The sequence below is a fragment of the Pleurodeles waltl genome, chromosome 5 (assembly GCF_031143425.1).
Source record: "Pleurodeles waltl isolate 20211129_DDA chromosome 5, aPleWal1.hap1.20221129, whole genome shotgun sequence".
Classification (NCBI taxonomy): domain Eukaryota; kingdom Metazoa; phylum Chordata; class Amphibia; order Caudata; family Salamandridae; genus Pleurodeles; species Pleurodeles waltl.
The window spans coordinates 1,549,299,225-1,549,318,896 of record NC_090444.1 but is presented as its reverse complement, the minus strand read 5'-3'; the positions used below and the strand labels follow the sequence as shown (position 1 = coordinate 1,549,318,896).

The following is a 19,672-nucleotide window of genomic DNA, read 5'->3' as shown; positions in this document are numbered from 1 at the left end:
TCGCATGTGATGAAGTAACAGGCCACATCAAAAGCCATTTGTTCGTTATTTCTGCATTTATGTTCTAAACTTGTGATAAAACCGTTTTGAAGGGATCACAATGAAATCAATACGGTGTTTCATTCATTTTTCATTTTAAACTACATAAATCTTCCTTTAAAGACATCTAGGAGAACACAAGAAACTGATAAATTCAATTGCCAATTTTGAAGGAGATTATTAGGTAAGGACAGCCCACCAAATGAATACTACAATATATTGTTAAGCTATATCACAATTCGCTTAGAACAGTCGGATCAAGCTCTGATAGTTAAGGCCGAAGATATTACCAACATGTACCAAACAAATGTAGAAGAAACAAAAAATGGAATAAGAAAATGACATCGGAGTTAGGAAACTCAAGAAATGTTTTTGTTTATTTTTCTATGTCAGTAAATGCCCACAGGAACGATAGTGACATAAAAGTTAATGTGTGTATGCATGTATGTATATGGTATTTCTATAGCACAAACCTAGTCAGAAGGCAGCAAAAGGTTGTGCATAGTCAAGGAGAAGCATAACGTCAACAAGTAATGGAAAAGGAAGCTGGGATGTGGGTGATTAAAGCATTGTGATGCAGTGTACCTGAAAGAGGTGAGGGTTCAGCTCTTTCCTAAATTGGAGCAACGATCGGAAGTGGTCCTGATGGCTACAGGGAAATTGTTCCAGATCCTGGGGGCTAGATGGACAGGCCTGTTGTCTTGTTTTTTCTTTTCACACTTGGGGCCTCATTATGAACCTGGGGGCCGGCGGTAAGCTGGCAGTAAAACCGCCAACAGACTGGCGATGTTCAGCTATTATGACCGTGGTGTAATAGCCACGGCCATACCGCCAGCCCCTCCACTATACCGCCAGGCTTCCGCCTGGTGGTCATAATCCGCAGGGCAGCGGTGCAAGCACCACTGCCCTGGGGATTATGAGTCCCTGACCTCGAATCTGACCACAGCAGTAAACACCGCCATGGAAAGGCTGGCGGTAAGGGTGACTTGGGGCCCCCAGGCATAGCCCAGTCACACATTTCACTGCCCAGCACATCAGCATTGCCGCCGGCTCTATTACGAGCCGGCAGCAATGTTGATGTGACTTTTCCGCTGGGCCAGAGGAAAAGTCATAATAGGGAGCCAGAAATACCGCCAGCACTGGGAGTATTCTGGCTCCCGCAGCCTGGGCGGTCTTTTCAAAAGACCACTGAGGTAGTAATGAGGTTCTTAGTCTGTAGTCTGATGGTGGCGTTGGTGCTGGTGTGCCAAGAACCACCATAGATGGTGAGCTTGCCTGGAAGATAAGCAGAGGTGCTGCTTTCAAGGGTTTGTAAATGATGTATCCAGTTTTAAAGATGATGTGGGCTGGCAGCAGGAGCCAATTGGCCAATGGAGTTCCTTCAGGACAGGGGTGATGTGATCATATTTCTTCCAGCCTGGTGTGGGATGTGCTGCAGATTGCAGGATGACCCCAAAGGGTGCCGTTGTGGAGTCTGGGAGGTCATGGAGCAGGGTATTACCAGTATGGGAACACAAAGAGTTTTGAAATTTCCTTTTGAAAGAAAGCTGTTATCAGGCCATGTTTGTTTATTTGGCAATGTGTTCCTTGAGGGTGAGGTTGGTACCCAGGGGGAATTCAAGTGATTTGGCATTCGGTGAAAGTAGGGGTTGAAAGCAGTCAAGGTTCCTTTCTTTGATCCAGGATTGTACTTATTTGGTTGTTGCCCTTGACAAATAACAGGAATTCTCAAATGGCTGAGTTGAGCGTCAGGTGGGCATTGGACATCTATGTCTGGACGATATTTGAGCAGTGTTTGAGGCTTTGGAAGTCTGAATCAGAGGAGAATTTCATGTAGAGTTTTGTATTATCAACATATTGGTGAATTTTGATTCTGCTCTCCATGAGGAGAACTCCAATCGGCTCCATCTAATTCTATATCCTTCCCTAAGCAGCCGCTCTTGCAGCAAAGACAAATAAACAAGAAAAATTTACCAAAAGCTGTTCTCTCTCAAGCGTCCAGGTAGGAAGAGACAAAATCAGTTGCATTTCACACTGGTACATTCAAATATTTTCAATCCTTCACATATTCTTTTAAGAGTCTGCTGTCACAACTTCAAGTATACAACAGAACTCTCTGCCATTACTTCTTACAACAATAACATTTCCCAATTTCTTGAAGATGGTGAAAAAGTTACTCATTGTCAGTCCCACAGCTCTCTTGCTTTCAGGGAAGAGGCTAGGTCACAAAACTGTCTTCAACCAGGTCTTGCACATGTTCCAGGAAAGTCCCTTCTCAATTAGGCAGCTCGTTATCTGACATTGAATCGAGTCCTTTTTCATCATTTTGTGTACCTGAGGCAGAAATGAACACCAGCCAAACAACCGTAAAGCCTGCTTCCAGTCCCTGGGTCCCAGCTCTTAAATGCTTATCACCAGTAGGTCCAGACAGACTCATCCTTCTTCTGAATCTGCACTAGGTCTATGAATGTTCCAAGGAGCTGGAGGAGTGGTGTTATTGTTATCTTCTAAACTAGCCATTGAATGATAACTTATCCTGTCGTACTACTTGAGAAAATCACACTACACAGTAAGCCTACATTGACAAGAGCTCCAGTTTTCCTACCTTCATACTATAAGAAAAGCAGTTCACAATTGCAGGCCTCTGAATATTGTGTTCCATACTTTCAATCTGCCCCCAGGTCCTGTCTTGTAAAGATGAAAAAGCTTCTGCCTCCTTCTATCGAAAGTGAGAAAAGTCTAAGAGGCATTTCTTGTTCAAAAGTTTCCTCTATCCAAGCCCCTTGATAATGTAGCTATGTAAAAAGCAAGGCCTCACACTGACCCTTTGTGTCACATTTGGTTCCTGTTTCCTCCCATCTGCCATATTCCAAGGTAAATTTTCTGTAATTATCCCTGGCACTTTCCTACTCCTGAGAGCAATCCTATTCTAATGGCAAATCACAGTTCCTGTTATGTTTTTCACTGCAGCAGTAAACAGTATAATGGCTCCTCACAGAAGGGGTATCCGACCTCCTGGAGCACTCATCACCTACAGACTGTAGCCCCAGTCTTGCAAAATTAAATGTTCGTGGTTAGCACTTTGATCTTTTAGGTGCAAAATTTCACCATAAAATTTTCAAATTCATAAGTTTGGTTCTGCTGATTGAATTTTTGATGTTTTATCGTAAAATAATTTATAACAATTTACTCTATTTTTCTAAATTGGTGTAGGATTTTTTGTGTGCTGTTTTTCAACTTTTATTTATCATGTGCTGCATAAATACTTAACACGTTGCCTCTTAGTTAAGCCTGACGGCTCTTGTACCAAGCTGTCAGATGGTTAAGGACAGGTTAATTTCGTGATTTTAGTGGTTCGCCCTGACTGGGATTGTGCTCATTGCTTGAATAGGGCTCACACCTTCCTCAACCAACAACCCAATTTCTCAAAGTATAGATGAAATAGTATTTTTTCATTTCCTGTATTTTCATGTGAACCATTTGGGCATATTTTGCTCTCGAAGATCAATGAGGGTTCAATTGAGGATACATGAATATTTGATGGTAGCCTTTTAAAGCTAGAATGCAAAATCCCCCATAGAGTCTACTAATCTATGACTGCAGTGAAAATGATGATGTAACAAAGGGTTAGTGAGATGGCCATGATTACTGCTTTTGGAAGCTACTTGGCAGGAGAGGCACTAATAACACCATGGCCAGTGTCACTGCTTTACTTAGGCTGGGCCTAGGCGTCAAGCAATATATGATTGCTGGACCCCCTGTGTATACATACCAGCATGTCTAGAGTGAATTCCTGCATTAGGGAATGATTTAAGACCAGCCAGAGCAGCAGGTAAATGTGCTACTGTCATAGCATTTTGGGCTAGTTTTTACAGGTGACAGAGTGTGTATATGCAAGTGTGTACGTGTGTGTGCCAATTAGAAATGGTATGGAGAGTAGATGGGAGTTGTTGATGTAAAAGTCCAGGGTACTTCCTTTATTAAAGGACTATCCAGGGTTGTTGTTACTGTTTGTATAAGAGGGATCCCTGGCCCCTGAATTTGTAACATGATTCAGTAGAGTGAAGTCTACAGTAAGTTTGGGAGTTAGGTTAGAAGTGAACCCTGTAGTTTTAGGGTATATGTAAACTGTTAGTATTTAGTTCAAGTGCCATTGAAAGAAGGTTATCCCTAGACACTGAAAAAGGCTGCATTAAGTGGGACAGTATGGATGACAGTACTGATGATAATATGAATGAAGTTAGCTGATGACGTTCATGAAACCCATGTGATTTATGGAACGAACCAAGGGGTTTCATGCCATGAAAGGGTATAGGGTAGCAGCAAAGTTATAGCCTATGGCCTCTGCTTGCAACCTAGGCAGTTTCTGAAGGTCATTGCTTAAATCTAGAGCCCAAAACCTGTGCAAAGATTGGTCAGAGGGTATGGGGACTAGGTTTAAGACTAGATGTATAGCATGTAGGAAGGCCAATCACAGCAACCCAAAAAAAAAAAAAAAACTTCTAGTAGCAGAGACCATGCACAGAGAACATCCAAGGCAATGTTTCAGAAAAATTGGAGCCATTTGTTAAGGCACAACAATCCTTGAAGGAGATTTCGAAGGATGATCATAGGGTGGGTGGACACTGTCAGGGTCTGAAATTCAGGCATTGCATTCAGAGTGCAGATAGGCAGATAGTGAGTAGAGTGACTAAGGAGGCACTGTTAGCATCTGCCTTGTGAAACACTTGACCTTGTGTGCCTATGGACACACTCAAAACCCTCCATAAAGAGTAAGCAAAATGTATGACATTTATGTGGTGTTACCTATGAAGCATGTCCACTAAAGCCTTCCTTGAATTGAATTCCATCTATCCTGGATTAGCACTGACAGTGTGGATCTTTCAAGGTATGTCCTGGAGTCTTGTCACTTTTTGTTAAAAGAAACACATCTTGGTTTATGAACGAGTGCCAGGATAGCAAGCACATAAATCTCAATATTGTGGAGACTCACATTTTCATCAGCCTACTCATCATAGTAAGATAGATAGATAGATGGATAGATATATAGATAGATAGATAGATAGATAGATAGATAGATAGATAGATAGATAGATAGATAGATAGATAGATAGATAGATAGACAATTTACCTAAAAAACAAAAGTTAAAGTACCAATATGGTTGTGAATTAAAACTGAAAAACTGACAAAATTCACAAGGGAGGGCCAGGACCACAATTTGAAATTCATACAATAGCCGCCATGCGAAACATATGTTGAACATCAAATGCAATGCTCATGACCTTATCCTTTATGAAACAGATGGAATTACAAATTGTTAGAAATAGGGGTTTCTGGTTGGTTAGGGTATGCACCTAAGCCAGGCAGAACTCACCCACTCTAGTCAGGGCAAGGGAGTTACAAGTCCAGGATAACCCCTGCTGACACCCCTGGTAGCTTGGCATGAGCAGTCAGGCCTATCCCAGAGGCAGTGTGTAAAGCATTTGCACAACACACACAACACATGTGATACACTATCCTCACCACAATGGAAACACAACACCAAGCTATATAAAAATTAACTGTTTTGTACACAACATCATTAGACCAAACACAACATGTGAGTAATACCCTGCTACCCAGCAGCTGTCAGAATGTTACACAATACAGTTACCCTGCAGAAACCAGCTGTAGTAACATAAGTTATTTATTATTCTGCAACATAAGCCAAAGTCAGGAAACATTACTACATGATACACTTGTCATGGCAGTATCATAAATGCCCATATTAGGAACATTAGAACACATATGGCAAGTCACAAAAATGTATTGGCATAAAATACCCATAAAAGGAGCATTAGCAAATATATTGCACATCATAAAAAAACAAGTCAGCATACAAGTCCCAGGATGCCCCTACAAGGAACATCCAAAAAGAATATGTCCCTCATTATGACCCCGGCAGAGGGCGGTAATATGGAGGAAAGTACTGCCAACAGGCTGACGGTACTTTCCTCCATATTAAGACATTGGTGGTTTGGCTCCTGCCAAACTGCCAAAGTACCAGACCAACCGCCACATCGGTACTGACTGCCGGACTAGAGACTTCACACTCCAGCCGGGCGGCCGGCACTTGCCCGCCCGCGGAATTATGCCCCGCCTACCACCATGGTTTTCGTGGCAACCTTACCACCATGAAAACAATGGCGGTAGGCACTATCAGTGACAAGGAATCCCTTCCCTGTCACTGATAGGAGTCTTCCCCACCTCCCTTCCCCTCCCCAGGTTTCCCCCCAACCCCTCTTCCACTCCAGACGCCCCCCTTCAAACACTCACCTTCATTCACACACGCATACACACACCCATTCCTACATTCAACCACACATGCATGCATCCATTCACACACACATCCACACACACTTACATTCATACAAGCACACAAGCATTCACACAACACAACATACATGCACTCACACATCCATACATGCACACACATACAACACGCAACACCCCCCGCATACACGCATGCACAGATATACACACACACCCACACACACACACACAACACCCACCTCCCCTGTCAGAGCACCCGACTTACCTGTTGTCAGGGGGTCCTCTGGCAGGAGACGGGATGGGGCGCTGCTGCTAGCAGCAGCATCTGCCAGCAGAACACTGCCAAGCCGTATTATGTGTGATGATACGGTTGGCGGTGGTCCACTGGCATGGCGCTGCTGCTGGCACCTTACCGCCATCCGCCGGCAGTGCCACAGCCAGATTTCCACCATCCTACTGGCAGAAATCCAGCTGTGGTAATAATATGGCAGGCAGCAATGGTGTTTTGGTGGCCGTCGCCGCGGCAGTAGGTGGTATTTACCGCCATTGTTGTAATGAGGGCTTATGTCCCTCAAAGTACCTGTCTCTACTGGCATGGGCACCGCCAGTGGCACGAGGTGAATGTAGGGGGCCTCCAGCACTCCTCTGCGCAAACCTGGGGGCCGTGTGATGATTTGGGGGAGGGTGGCATGCACCCCCTCTGGTTGTTATATCGGGACCTCTCCTGGGGTCCACGTTCAAAAAAGGGCTTCTATAACCCTTGTAAACTCACCCCCGGGCAACGACTGACCCACCCAAAGGGGAAGGCAGAGCCAAGAACAGTACTGGAGGCCAAGCGGTGCAGGTTGCCTCCGATGAGGCTTCCTCCCTTCCCGTGACCTCTTTGGACAAATGGGAGCCGCGATGGAGAAGGAAGGCTTCCTATGAGGCCTCTACCCTGCCCATCCTGTCCTGGACTTGCCCACACCCGACCTGGTGCAGGAGTCAAGCATCCCAGGCTGTCGTGGTGAACAGGCTTCAAAGTGGATGCCTGCCTGTGCCCAGGGGTCCTAAGCACAGAGAAATGCTCACTTTCTAGAAGTGGCACTTCTATAATGCTCATAAAAAATCCACCTACACTTTTAGCAGCATTTCTCACTAACATTACCAGCACACCAAACATGCCCATGCTACCCCTCATAAATCAGGCAATATCCCCTAGACATAAGGCAGGGCATTTCCAATGCAATCCTGTGAGAAGGCAGCACTCACAGCAGTGAGAAACCAAATAGGCTGTTTGTCACTACCAGAAGAGGCTATGCTACTAGGCAAATGTCCTGTCTTCTACATACATCGCATCCTACCTACAGGGCTAGGTAGGGCCTACCTTAGGGGTGACAATTATGTAGTGAAAGGGGATTTCTGGGCCTGGCAGGTAGATTTAGATGCCAGGTCCCTGTGGCAGAAAACTGTGCACGCATGTCCTGCATTAGCAGGCCTAAGGAGTCATGGGGGGGATACTTGAAATCCCACTTTAAGGAATAACCTTTGAGAGATGCTGGTCCGGTTCAAAGGGAGAGGGGCGCCGGTGGATCCAAGGTCCAGGAGTCCATTATGTTTACCTCACTCGAAATAACCAAGATAATTGAAAAATCGTGCCCAGACTGCATACCTGGCCCTAATGGGTTACCCCAGGCCCTGTTTAAACAACTTACAAGAAGGGCTGCTTTTTTCACTGTAATGTTCAACTATATCTTGGCAACAGGTTATGTTCTGGACAACTGGAAGGGCTCCATAATTCATCTGATCCACAAGGGAGGGAAGGCCTCCTTAACATCTAACTGCCGTCTAATTGCCCTTTTGGATGTGGACCCCAAGTACTTTTCCATCGAAATTCTGCAGCACTTAGAATGGTGGGCCGCAGACAATGACAGGCTTCCCATTAACCAAACCGGCTTTACAAAGAAGCAGGGCACCTTAACCAATCTTATGGCATTGAGTTTGATAATTAATAGAGCAAAGGCTACTGGGACACCTCTCTATATGTGTTTTGTAGACTTTAAAGCCACATTTGACTGTGTTCCCGAAGATAAATTGTGGGCAAAATTACAGCAATGGGGGCTGCCATTAAACTTACTGAATGCCATCATTATCCTCTACTCAAAAACCTGGGTAAAAATCAAACTTGGGGATGGTTCCCATATGTCCAGGTCTATCAAATCTACAGCTAGCCTGAAGCAGGGTTGTGTGTTAGCTCCACTTCTTTTCAACCTGTATGTAGCAGATTTATCTCCAGTCATAGATAATCAGCCAGCCCATCCCCCATCTCTTTGTGGCCGTCAAATATCCAACCTACTTTATGCAGATATATCCATCCTACTTTATGCAGATGATCTGTTGATGTTTTGAAACTCTAGAGTAGGCTTACAGAAACTCCTGAATAGCTTAGGAGGGTATGTGCAGACACATGATCTGGAAATAAATCAAGGTAAAACTAAAATAATCCCCCTTAACCGGAAACCCATCTCACATCGTAAATGGCACCTGAACGGGCAGTGTTTTGAGGAAGTGGTATCATACACAAATCTAGGGTCAGGATTGACTCAAAAGGTATGTTTGCAGACCACACAGAAGTGATAAGGGAGAAGGCACAAGCTTTAAATTATGCTTTTGAAAACCTAGGAAAGTCAATCCTTGGGTGCCCTCTTAAGCCAATGACCATGGCAATGAAAGCTAAATTACTCCCGACGCTTTCTTATGGGACAGATATAATGAGGGAGTGAGGTCTTGTTAGATAAGTTATTAGTTAAAGCGTTTAAACAAGTTTTTCGGTTACCTGATCGGCCTCCCCGGCCCAAGTTAGACTAGAAGTTTTCATAGTAAAGCAATCATTGGCCAGGCCAACAGCATTTATCAAGGTTTATTATAAATTACGTCTTGCCACCGAAGGGACTCTAGCCAATTTAGTGTGGCAGGAAATCAATCTTGAGAGGGGTAACAGGCGTTTCAAGGAGCACTTGGAAAAAAGCATAGCACAGCTGGAGCTAGGTGACCTATGGGGTAATACATTGCCTGTCCCAGTCTTTAGCAAAACAGTAAATAAAGTGGTTAACATCCTAAGCTGGTTAGAAGATATGGAAGAGCTATCCAAACAGTCACACGGATGGTTGCTTTTAAATTCATATAAATTAGGTAAGGAATCACCCATCCTGTCTGCTCCTTTATCCTTAAAAACCAAACAGAGATTTTCTACCCAAATGGAAAAAGGAGGCGGTGACTGAATACCAGGAATGCAGGCTATGCCATCACACTAGGGAGACCTTGACCCATGTGATATTTATATGTCCAGTCCTGGCCAGCTAGAGAAGGGAATTACTGAGAAGGGAATTGAATACCCTAGGAGTCTGATCCTGTAGGCCAGCCGTCATGACAGCACTTGACCCAAGTAATGAAATGTTAAACATTAAACTAGTTCAGTTCTTGAGAATTTTTGCTTCCCTGGTTGCCCCACCACACTCCCTTTAATGAAGGAGAAGGGGTGGTTTTGACACACACTTTTATCTTAGCCTTTAAGGTCAATGGAATAGGATATATTTTCCTGCCCAAAAAAACATTTATATGTCAAGGGAAGCGAGGGTCATAGATACTTTCAAAATAAATTGCTTAAAGTGGGGAACCTTCCCCATTTAACATCTGTCCCCAGCCCTTAAGGCGTCATGTAGTAATTAAGTGATGGCTAGGACGTATTTTCATTAGTGCTTTCCCGGGGCTTCAGACTTTCCACTTTGATTGTGTTTTTATTATAATAGTGAATTATATTCTTAATATTGGGTACTGCTTGACATCTTTGCACTGCACTGTATCAATGTCAGCATAACAGCCTTGAATGCCGACTGTGAGGATTTAATAATTTGTATGGGCGGGGTAATGGGCAAGACTACTTAGGGCACAGACAAACGTCTGCCCCTGCTCGGATACAACTAGATAAAGTTTGAAAGTATCCAATTTAATGTTTTTCCCTACCCCTTTAGGCACGGTGAATTAATAATGCAGTGGACAGGACGACTTCTGCATTGTTATAGTCGCAGGGTTTCAGGCATTTTTACCATGAGGTGTTTTTATCATGATTGTGTTTTATCGTTTTAGCATGTGGATGTTTGTTTGACACTTTTTCACTGCACTTTATTCAGCACAATTTCTTTGTATGTCAATCGTGAGGAATTAAAGATGGCTATGGGTGGGCAAATGGGAAGAATACTTCTGGTACTGTCAACTTGGTCTGCTTTTTCTCAGAATGATGTGCCATGATTAGATGTTTTATGGTATTTATTAACCAATAAAGTATTTTTTTTACCTCAGTGGCCAACCACTGTCACACATGGTCTTTTGTAATGTGAAGCAAGGGTTGGCCACAGATACTGGACTGTGCCTTGGCCCTGCTCAACACCCAGGACTGATTGTTAGCTGAGTGCAGCAGAAGCGCACAGAATACTTTTTTTTTTTACTCCTGGCTTTGCAGATCCAAAGATGGATTTATGTACTCTGGGCTCTCACTAGGGCTGTGGGACCCAGTGAGGGCCCAGTATTTGCAAATCAAGCATGGGATTCGGAAATCCTGCAATACAAAAATATTTTAATATATATTTTATTGCTGGGTAGTCCCTTTGGGGCCCCGTCTCATGGGCCTCAGAGCCAGAACGATCTCACCATGACCCCTCTGTTCTTATTCTTTTAATTTTTCCCATCATAGTCCTGGTATCTCGAAAATGTAAGCTCTTGATGCCAACCTAAGCACCTGTTTAAATCCGATTTTTTTTTTAACTAAATGGATTTACACCAAACAAAAGGTGCGTAAAGGACACCCAAAGCCCATGCAGTCCTGGGGTCTCTCAGCCTTTCATAACTAAAGGGGGGCCCCCTCAGTTTGTCAACTCGAAGGAATGGGTATGGCAAGGGGCCACCTCACCGTTCCTTGCATGGGGGCCAGCAGGGTTTCTTTACGCCACTGCAAATTTAGCAAAGGAGCTTACTTTAGAAAGTTCTATGTTCATGCCAAATTTAGGGTAAGTCTGTTCGGCTTTTTCTTATGTATTTATTTATTTATATTTTAGATGTATACATTAACGGAGATTGGCCCAAAATGCTTTTAGTGTAGTCCTTCTGCGACAATGGTCAGTGCCAAAATTTAGTCCCATTTCTCTAAGTGGACTTCCCTCTTTTGATTCTCAAAATCTGGCCATCCTGTCGTTGACGTTTTACAAGTTTCAATAACACTAATGCATACATTTGCATAAAGCAAAGTCTGAATTTTATTGTGAATCCACCGAAAGAATTAAAGTGTATTTGACACAACCGGCGATATATTACAGCCCCTCGTACAGTAACATTCGGCTCTGATTATCTCAAAGGGCCATTTGAGCAGGGTTCACATATTCTGTGGTCCGGTTTATTGCCACTAACGTAACAAAGCCCCATGCAGCCCCCACTGTGCGGTGGGCCCCGAGCTCCGGGGGAAAGGGTTTCCTCAGCATGAGTGAGTCTGGAAGGGGGGTCACGCTCAGTGTTCTTTGAAGGAGCCCCCCTCCATTTTCCTTACGCCACTGTTTAGTTCGTCAAAGCAAACAACATACCTAAAGTAATAGTTGTCAAACAGAAAAAAATAACAAGAGTTTCAAAAAAGAACACATTTATGCAATAATATCACCAGCCTAACACAATTGTTTGAGATAGAAGAACGACAAAGGTGATGAAGAGGGAGTGATGCAGTATATATGAGAAATCATGTCACAGAGTGGTACAGGGACAACTGCAATGGAGAATTCCTATTTTCATACTTTTTAACCTATTCTTTATTGAATCCAGGCGTATTTAAACCTGTGCTTTATTTAATCAAGGCGTATTGTGGTGGGCCCCTTTCAAAGCTCCATAGTACACCATGAGTAATCCAAGCAACACAGTGGACCCGCATAACCTCATGGTTGCTGCTCGTGGCTAGATATTTTGCTGAACTCAGATCTTAGGCCAATGCAACATTAAAATGTATCCTCAACGCTTCTTTCAATTCACCCTTTTGACTCACTGCTAAAACTACTTACTCCTATCTCCTATTTCGGAACCTTGAAAAAGAAGATGGAAGGCATAGACTACATTTTAAGAAAAATCAGGAGCTCTACATTTCTGGTTATTATGTTCAAGTTAAGCAAAATTTATATGAAGACTGTTGAATGTTGAAGAATAATTATTCGCTATTAAAGTTACAAAAATATGCTGTCCAGAAGTACTTTATTAGTTAAACCTATTTTTCCAGTTAAGGGTTAAGTCTTCTCAATTTCTAATCATTAAATTGTATATGTCTACTTAAACCACTATATTGCCTAATCTAAAATATATTGTGCTAATTTCGAGCTTTGGTTTCTTATAACACATTAATTATGTCCTTTATTAAACAGTTTAAAACGCTAATCTGCATTTGTGGGTCATTTGAAACTTTGCTCCTTCTCTGCACTGGGTCAATATTCATTTACATAATAACAAAAGGAGCTAATCTCTTTCAGCTATTCCTGTCGGCAGTGATAGCAATCATTAAAGCATCACAACACATGCATAGGCATGATTGATGTTAATAATAACATTATGAATACTCTGAAGTTATTCCAATAGTTTTATTTCCATGGTATCTCTCAAGGTCTAGAGTTATCTGAAACCTGTCACTTGGGAAAAGTGAATGCTCTGCTTGTTATTCCCCAATATGCAAATCAAAGAAATCCTCCCGAAACTAAACACCTTAATGCCTCTAACTTAGATTTGTGTGATTTGCGTGTGTAAAGAGTTTGCGAGTGTCAGAATTACATAGATTTCCCCAAGGTTGCACCAGCATTTCTGTATTAGGTGTATTGCACTAACAAAACCACATTGTTCACCAGAATTTGAACTGTCTGATAATTACAAACATATTTCCACCGAATGTTCAGTACAAAGCAACATTTCTAAATCGTCGTTTGGTCCAAATATCGGGGGTAATTGTAAATGCAAACACTACAACAATGTGATTTCAATGTATGACTCCAACTGGCCTCGCTGCCGCAATATTTGTTATATGGTAGCATTGAATGTAAAATAAATATTCTAATATTCAAGTAGTATTTTCCGGTTGGGCATTCGAAAGTTGCACAACCCAATAATATTGATATAAAATGGGTCATTCCCTCCTGAAATATATATACTGTGTTTTCTCAATGCAATTGCATAACTATATGTATCATATAAATTGTACTTCTGTTTTAAGAAAAAAAATATATTCACATTTGTTTTCCTTGGCAGAAAATGTAACAACACAAATCTAGGATAACTCCGAGTATTTCATAGTTCAACAGTGTAAAAAGGGAAGGTCGTGAAGAATAGAAAGTATGCATTAAAATACAGGAATGTTCAATATTATATAATGTGAGGCAAGGAACATTGTTTGGTGAAGATTACATACAAGTGTAATCACTTGAGATTAGCATTTACTCAGATTTCTCCTTCACGTCTCAATCACTGATGTCAATACGAACCTGACTCATATTTTGACATGCATTTTCTGTTTCCAATGTGGCTCACCACTGTTTTTATGGGTGTTCATTTTTTAAGCACAACTACTACCATTTAAAACTCCTAAAAGGTATTCGGGTACTCCATTCTAATGTTATCCCATCAATATCCTCGGATTCCTGTTCTCAGTCTGGATTTTTTTTTTAGAAGTCATCATCGCCACCTTGAATGTCTTTTATTTTTGAGTTCTTCTAAAGTATCCATTCATTCTTATCGCCGTCACAGTAGAGTTTTTCGTAGAACAGGTTCAGGAGCAAGGGAATTATCAAGGAGAGGATAAATATCACTCAAGGTCGTCAGTGTGGTTTGAGATACTTCAACCAGAGAGATAATTCAGGGTGATAACCCTGAAATTTCAAATCTACCTGGGCCTACGATAAAAAGGTCCACAAACTCCTGACCAGATAATTCAGGCACCGGAGACTCGAGATTTGTCTTTGCCGCTGCGAAGCATCAATCAGTACAGCCCTTCCCGCCTGCACCCCGAAGCAGCAGGAGACAGCAGGCAATGCTCCCCTAGGACAGGCACAAGCGAGCACTCCACCCTCCTTTCTCCACCCAACAACCACCCGCCCTCACACTGACACTTTCAGCATGTAGCAATTATTTCACCAGAATCATAAAAAAAACGTACTTATAAACGACCCTGTATCTCCGAATCCGATTAATTAATCCCAATTCCAGAACAGATGGGTGTCAGTGTAGGAATGCTTGTTGACTCCAGCTCCCAGTTTTTGTGCAATACAATCTGGCCTGCTCTTAACGAGGACGAACGACTGGACAAAGTCTCTTAGAAGGATAGGATGGCAAACGACCTTAGCACAAAGGACAAGTACACAAGGGGACAAATGTGTAGTCGTTGAGATAATTCCCAAATCGGGTGACGAAACCAGGAGCCGGCAATACAGAAAACTGAATTCCCAGAAATAAAATGAGTAGGGTACCACCTAATACTGGGTAGTAGAATAGTAGCTGATGGATACATGGAGCAAATCAGGAGGGATAACCCAGCCTGAAACATACAAATTTCAAAGGAGTTACAGAATATAACTGAGTACGGATCAGGGAAATAGTTCTTGAGCACAGAGCTCAGTTTGAACGTGTGGGATATGATCAGAAGCAGTTTGGGAATGGTGTGGTACCAAGGTCTTACATGATACATAGTGAACAGGAAGAAGTAACTTGTGATGCTGATAACATAAGTATTTCTTCCCCAATATATTTTCTTTGTATAGTGTGCATGGAAATTATACCTACATCCATGCAGTATACAGCATGACAAATCCCTTGGTGTGCATATAAAGATGCTACGAGACTAGCTACTATTCCATCACCACCCAAGAAGATGCTGCATGGTCACCCTACCAGTACTATCTAAGGCAGCCACTGTGAATTGCAGGCTGGTCTGTCTTACTCCCTCAAAATGCTCTAAGACAATGTGGTGCTATAGATCATTAAAGAAATCCCGTTTATCCCAGCACATCTTCATTTTACGAAAACATTGCCAGATATTGCACATCATTACGTGGTGCAAAATGTCTGCCACCTTTACCCTTCCTATGTGAAGTGAATCACTGCACCCATCATTTCTAGCTTTACCTAAGAATCAACTTGAAGGTGGTCATGGGGGAGAGTCTGCAGACTGGGGCAGGGTTGCTGTCCACGACATCCTGAGAGAGCGAGGAAAGACACTATCACTTTTCTAATTATTCATGCATGCTTTTAACCAGAGACTGTTAACAAGACCATAGGGCACAATACACAATGCTGTGCGTGGTCTCCTCTCAAAAATGTCAATGTAGAGACAGTGATTAGATAATTAGCATTCAACATAGTGACCGGAGGGTCTGTTCTTTCGTCTGCAGATTTTTAATTGAAAAAATGTTGAATATTTTCAAGGCTTTCTAAGGACTTTAAATTCCCTTGATGTTGTATACAGTATTCATTATATTGTTTCAGGAGCCATAATAAAATTTTTACATCTGACCTTGGTGTTCGTACGCTTAAGGCTTTGTTACAAATTTGGCGCATGTGACAGAATGTTTCAGTGAGTGAAGTGCTGTCTGCCTACATATTTGGTGCTCTCCAGGTTACAACTTTCATTCCCATCAAGGTCATCTCACCAATTCAGCCTTCCAAGTTTGCAAAATTATCACCAATCAATACTGTAATATTAAGACCTATTACAGCCGCTGCCACCAGACTCATCCTGGACCTCCCACACTGAGAACATATCTTCCAACACCTGATGACCCTCCATTGGCTCCCGGTCGAGAAACAAATAACCTTCAAGCTATTCACCCACATGTACAAGGCCATACACAAAGCAGAACCAGCCTACCTGAACCACCACGTCTCCTTCCACACCACCGCCAGATCCCTCCGCTCTGCCCAGCTGGTCCTGGCCACCACCCCTCGCATTTGTAAAACCACCGCCGGAGGACGATCCTTCACCTACATCAAAGCAAAGAGCTGGAATAACCCCTCCTTGCACCTCAGACTAAAGATGTGGCTCTTCGGATGAGGCCCCTCCCCTCCCCCTTAGTGCATTGAGACCCTCACGGGTGAGTAGCCGCGCTTTACAAAAACTGATTGATTGATTGATTGACAGTGCCTACAAATCACAGAAGTGTGGAATAACGTACTACATACAGACAAGTTATTACAAAAGCTGTTGCACTTCTTAATCAATTTTTCTAACCACCCATATCCCCATTAGTCATGTAATGCTTTTATAAAGGGTGAATGAGGCATGAAACAGAGATTGCCGAGCCACTATTAGGATGGCCAAAATTAACACCTTATTTCAAGAAGTAAGCCATAAGAATTACCATGCTGTGTAATGGGGTAAAGCGTAGGAAGGGCATGGCAGTGCAGAAATAAGTATTGATTTCCATCTTTTTGCAAACTGTTATTTATGATATTCAAAGCTGAATAACTTTCAGAAGGCCAGGGCGCTGATAAAGATGGGAGAGCGATTAAATGCTTAAACACATGAGCCCCAAATCCTGTTAGGCTTAGTAGGGCCCCTCTAATGTCTCATTGCATAGCCATAAGCAAGCTCATGGCTTTCAAGTGTGTAAGTGATATACATTACTGGATAGCTGTATGTGTATGGAGATGAACGACTTTCTTTAAATAGAGGAATTTGTTGTCCTCCTTCTTCCTCCATTCATATTTTGCATGCACTTTGATTTTATAATGTAGTGAGTTTTAGCTTCTGGTGGGTGTTAGAATTGCTTAAGTCTGCATCCATCTTCAGGCTTGCCTATTGTGAGAAAAGGCCAAAGAGGGGGTGAAGGAATCTGGGCAAGCAACATTTGTCTCAATATGCTCCTCCTATGCAAGGGATTGGAGTCAGTAGGGGGCTGGCACTTCACAATTCATAGATTTCTCTAGAGTCAAACATGGAGTCTTCAATTGCTGTTGATTCCCTGCTCATCGCTGATTGCCAAACACATGTCTTTGTCCAATGGCAACTACCTTCTCATCTATTCTTCCTGTGTACTTTTCTAATGTTTGTGTAGGTCTCAGCCCCCTCCCCTTGGTATAGCTAACCTTCACACTTGCAATACTTCAGTATCTCTCATGGTCCAAGGTCCATGGTCATGGTAGCCCCCAGCTCTCAAGCTTTCTCAGCACTGTTTGTGCCATCTTCTGCCCTTGTGGCTCATGTTCCACAGTTGTCTGCTACCGTTGCAGAAGATCAATTTTCTCCATTATTCTCAAAACCCTTGGTCTTTGTGAACCCTTGCCTCCCAGGGTTTTACATTGTTCTTTCTGTATCTCAGCCGAGTGCTACAGCTGGGGAGGGGACTCCTTCTGTATTCCAATATCTTCTTGGGAGAATGCCATAAAGCAGAAATTGAAAATCTGCTGCACCTAGAAATACACAGGGAATGAACTGGAGGAACAAAGGATGAGACAGAGAATGGACATCTGAAACAAAAGGGCACCATCTTAGGGAGAGGAGCTAGAATTATTAGTGGACTAGATAATAGACACTGGCAGCTCCTATTGAGTGAACAGTGTAATATAGGAAAATCAGAGACAGAGGACTCCTAGGAGTGAAAGCTTCCATTCTACAGTTGGAAGAGCCAGATCTGCTCCTCCACCAATGATGGAAAAGATCTGTAACAGTCCCATCAAATATTGCAAAAAGAGGATAAACTTAAAGAATAACCATTGTGTGAGTTGTGCATAGAGTAAACTATCTTACTACTTGTTGTCCTGAAAAATAAAGGAAGCTACTCCAGTGAAAAATCTGTATCTTAATGGTCCACTCCCATGATTTACATGAAAAGCTTGAAATCCAACTACAAGCAGTCTCTAAAGCATGAACAAAGAAAAAGAAAGACAATCATGTGGAAATGGAGAAGCTAAACTAATTGCCATGTTGAGGCATTTTTTACTTCCATCGTTGCACACCAGATTACCTGAACTATTGTCTCCCCACTTATCAAGCACTAAGGGGGTCATTCTGACCCTGGCGGTAAAAACCGCCAGGGCCAACGACCGCGGGAGCACCGCCAACAGGCTGGCGGTTCTCCCATGGGCATTCTGACCGCGGCGGTACAGCCGCGGTCAGAAACGGAAAACCGGGGATTCCGAGCCCCATTCCGCCATCCTGTTCCTGGCGGTTTTGGCCGCCAGGAAGAGAATGGCGGTATGGGGTGTCGTGGGGCCCCTGGGGGCCCCTGCAGTGCCCATGCCAATGGCATGGGCACTGCAGGGGCCCCCGTAACAGGGCCCCACAAAGATTTTCAGTGTCTGCCATGCAGACACTGAAAATCGCGACGGGTGCAACTGCACCCGTCGCACCCCTTCCACTCCGCCGGCTCAATTCGGAGCCGGCATCCTCATGGAAGGGTGTTTCCCGCTGGGCTGGCGGGCGGCCCTCTGGCGGTCGCCCGCCAGCCCAGCGGAAAACACAGAATACCCGCGGCGGTCTTTTGACGGCGCAGCGGTATTCTGGCGGGCGCCGCCGGCCAGGGTCAGAATGAGGCCCTAAGTCTATTTCTTTCCCTAACATAATCATACTAGCTACTCTTGTTTCTCCACTCTGTCACTCAGTTTCCTACTTCTCCTCTTTTAATGGTACAACACCTTTTCCTCTATTCATTCCTCGTCACATTCTACCTAGCTTTCTCAAGTTATTGTAAATGTGGAAAGAACAAAAATAAAATCATAAAAGGGACCAAAGAAGAGTTCTGATTGTTGTATCTCCTCAGGGAGATGTAGTGCATTTGATTATAGTTAAAGATAGTTAAAGAACTGCTGATCTGATTTAAATATCATGATTTCTGTTTGGAATCAACTATGTATGTACCTAAAGTTTTACCTTGCCAGCCACTACACTCTCTTCTTTGCCATTTTATAATCAGCTTATCTAACACTACCTCATCTGCTCATCACTAAAATGTGTTTTATTTACCTCCTGACATCATCTCATTCATTCTTTTACTTATGAATCTCCCTTGATTGGTAAACGTAAACATAACTGGATCCCTAAACCTATTTCTATTCCATTCCCTTCCCTTACCCCATCCTTACCCTAACCCTGAAGCTTTTTATTACATTTATCTTTACCCTTACAATTCCCCTACCGTAGGCCTAAATCAGTCTCTTAACTTACACTTCCCTGACCCTAATCATAAGCCTTTCCAATTTCTTTATTTAATTTATATCAGTTCAATAAAGCTGATTAAAAGTAATGATGCTAAGGTAAATCTAAGTTCTGGGGTGAGAATA

General features: G+C 42.9%; 1 protein-coding gene across 2 annotated transcripts in view; it reads right to left on the bottom strand.

Moving 5' to 3' along the window:
* The window catches only part of SNTG2 (syntrophin gamma 2), a 2,000,310-nt gene that overhangs the window by 1,196,070 nt on the left and 784,568 nt on the right, over window positions 1-19,672 (bottom strand). The gene's annotated exons all lie outside the window — the stretch shown is intronic.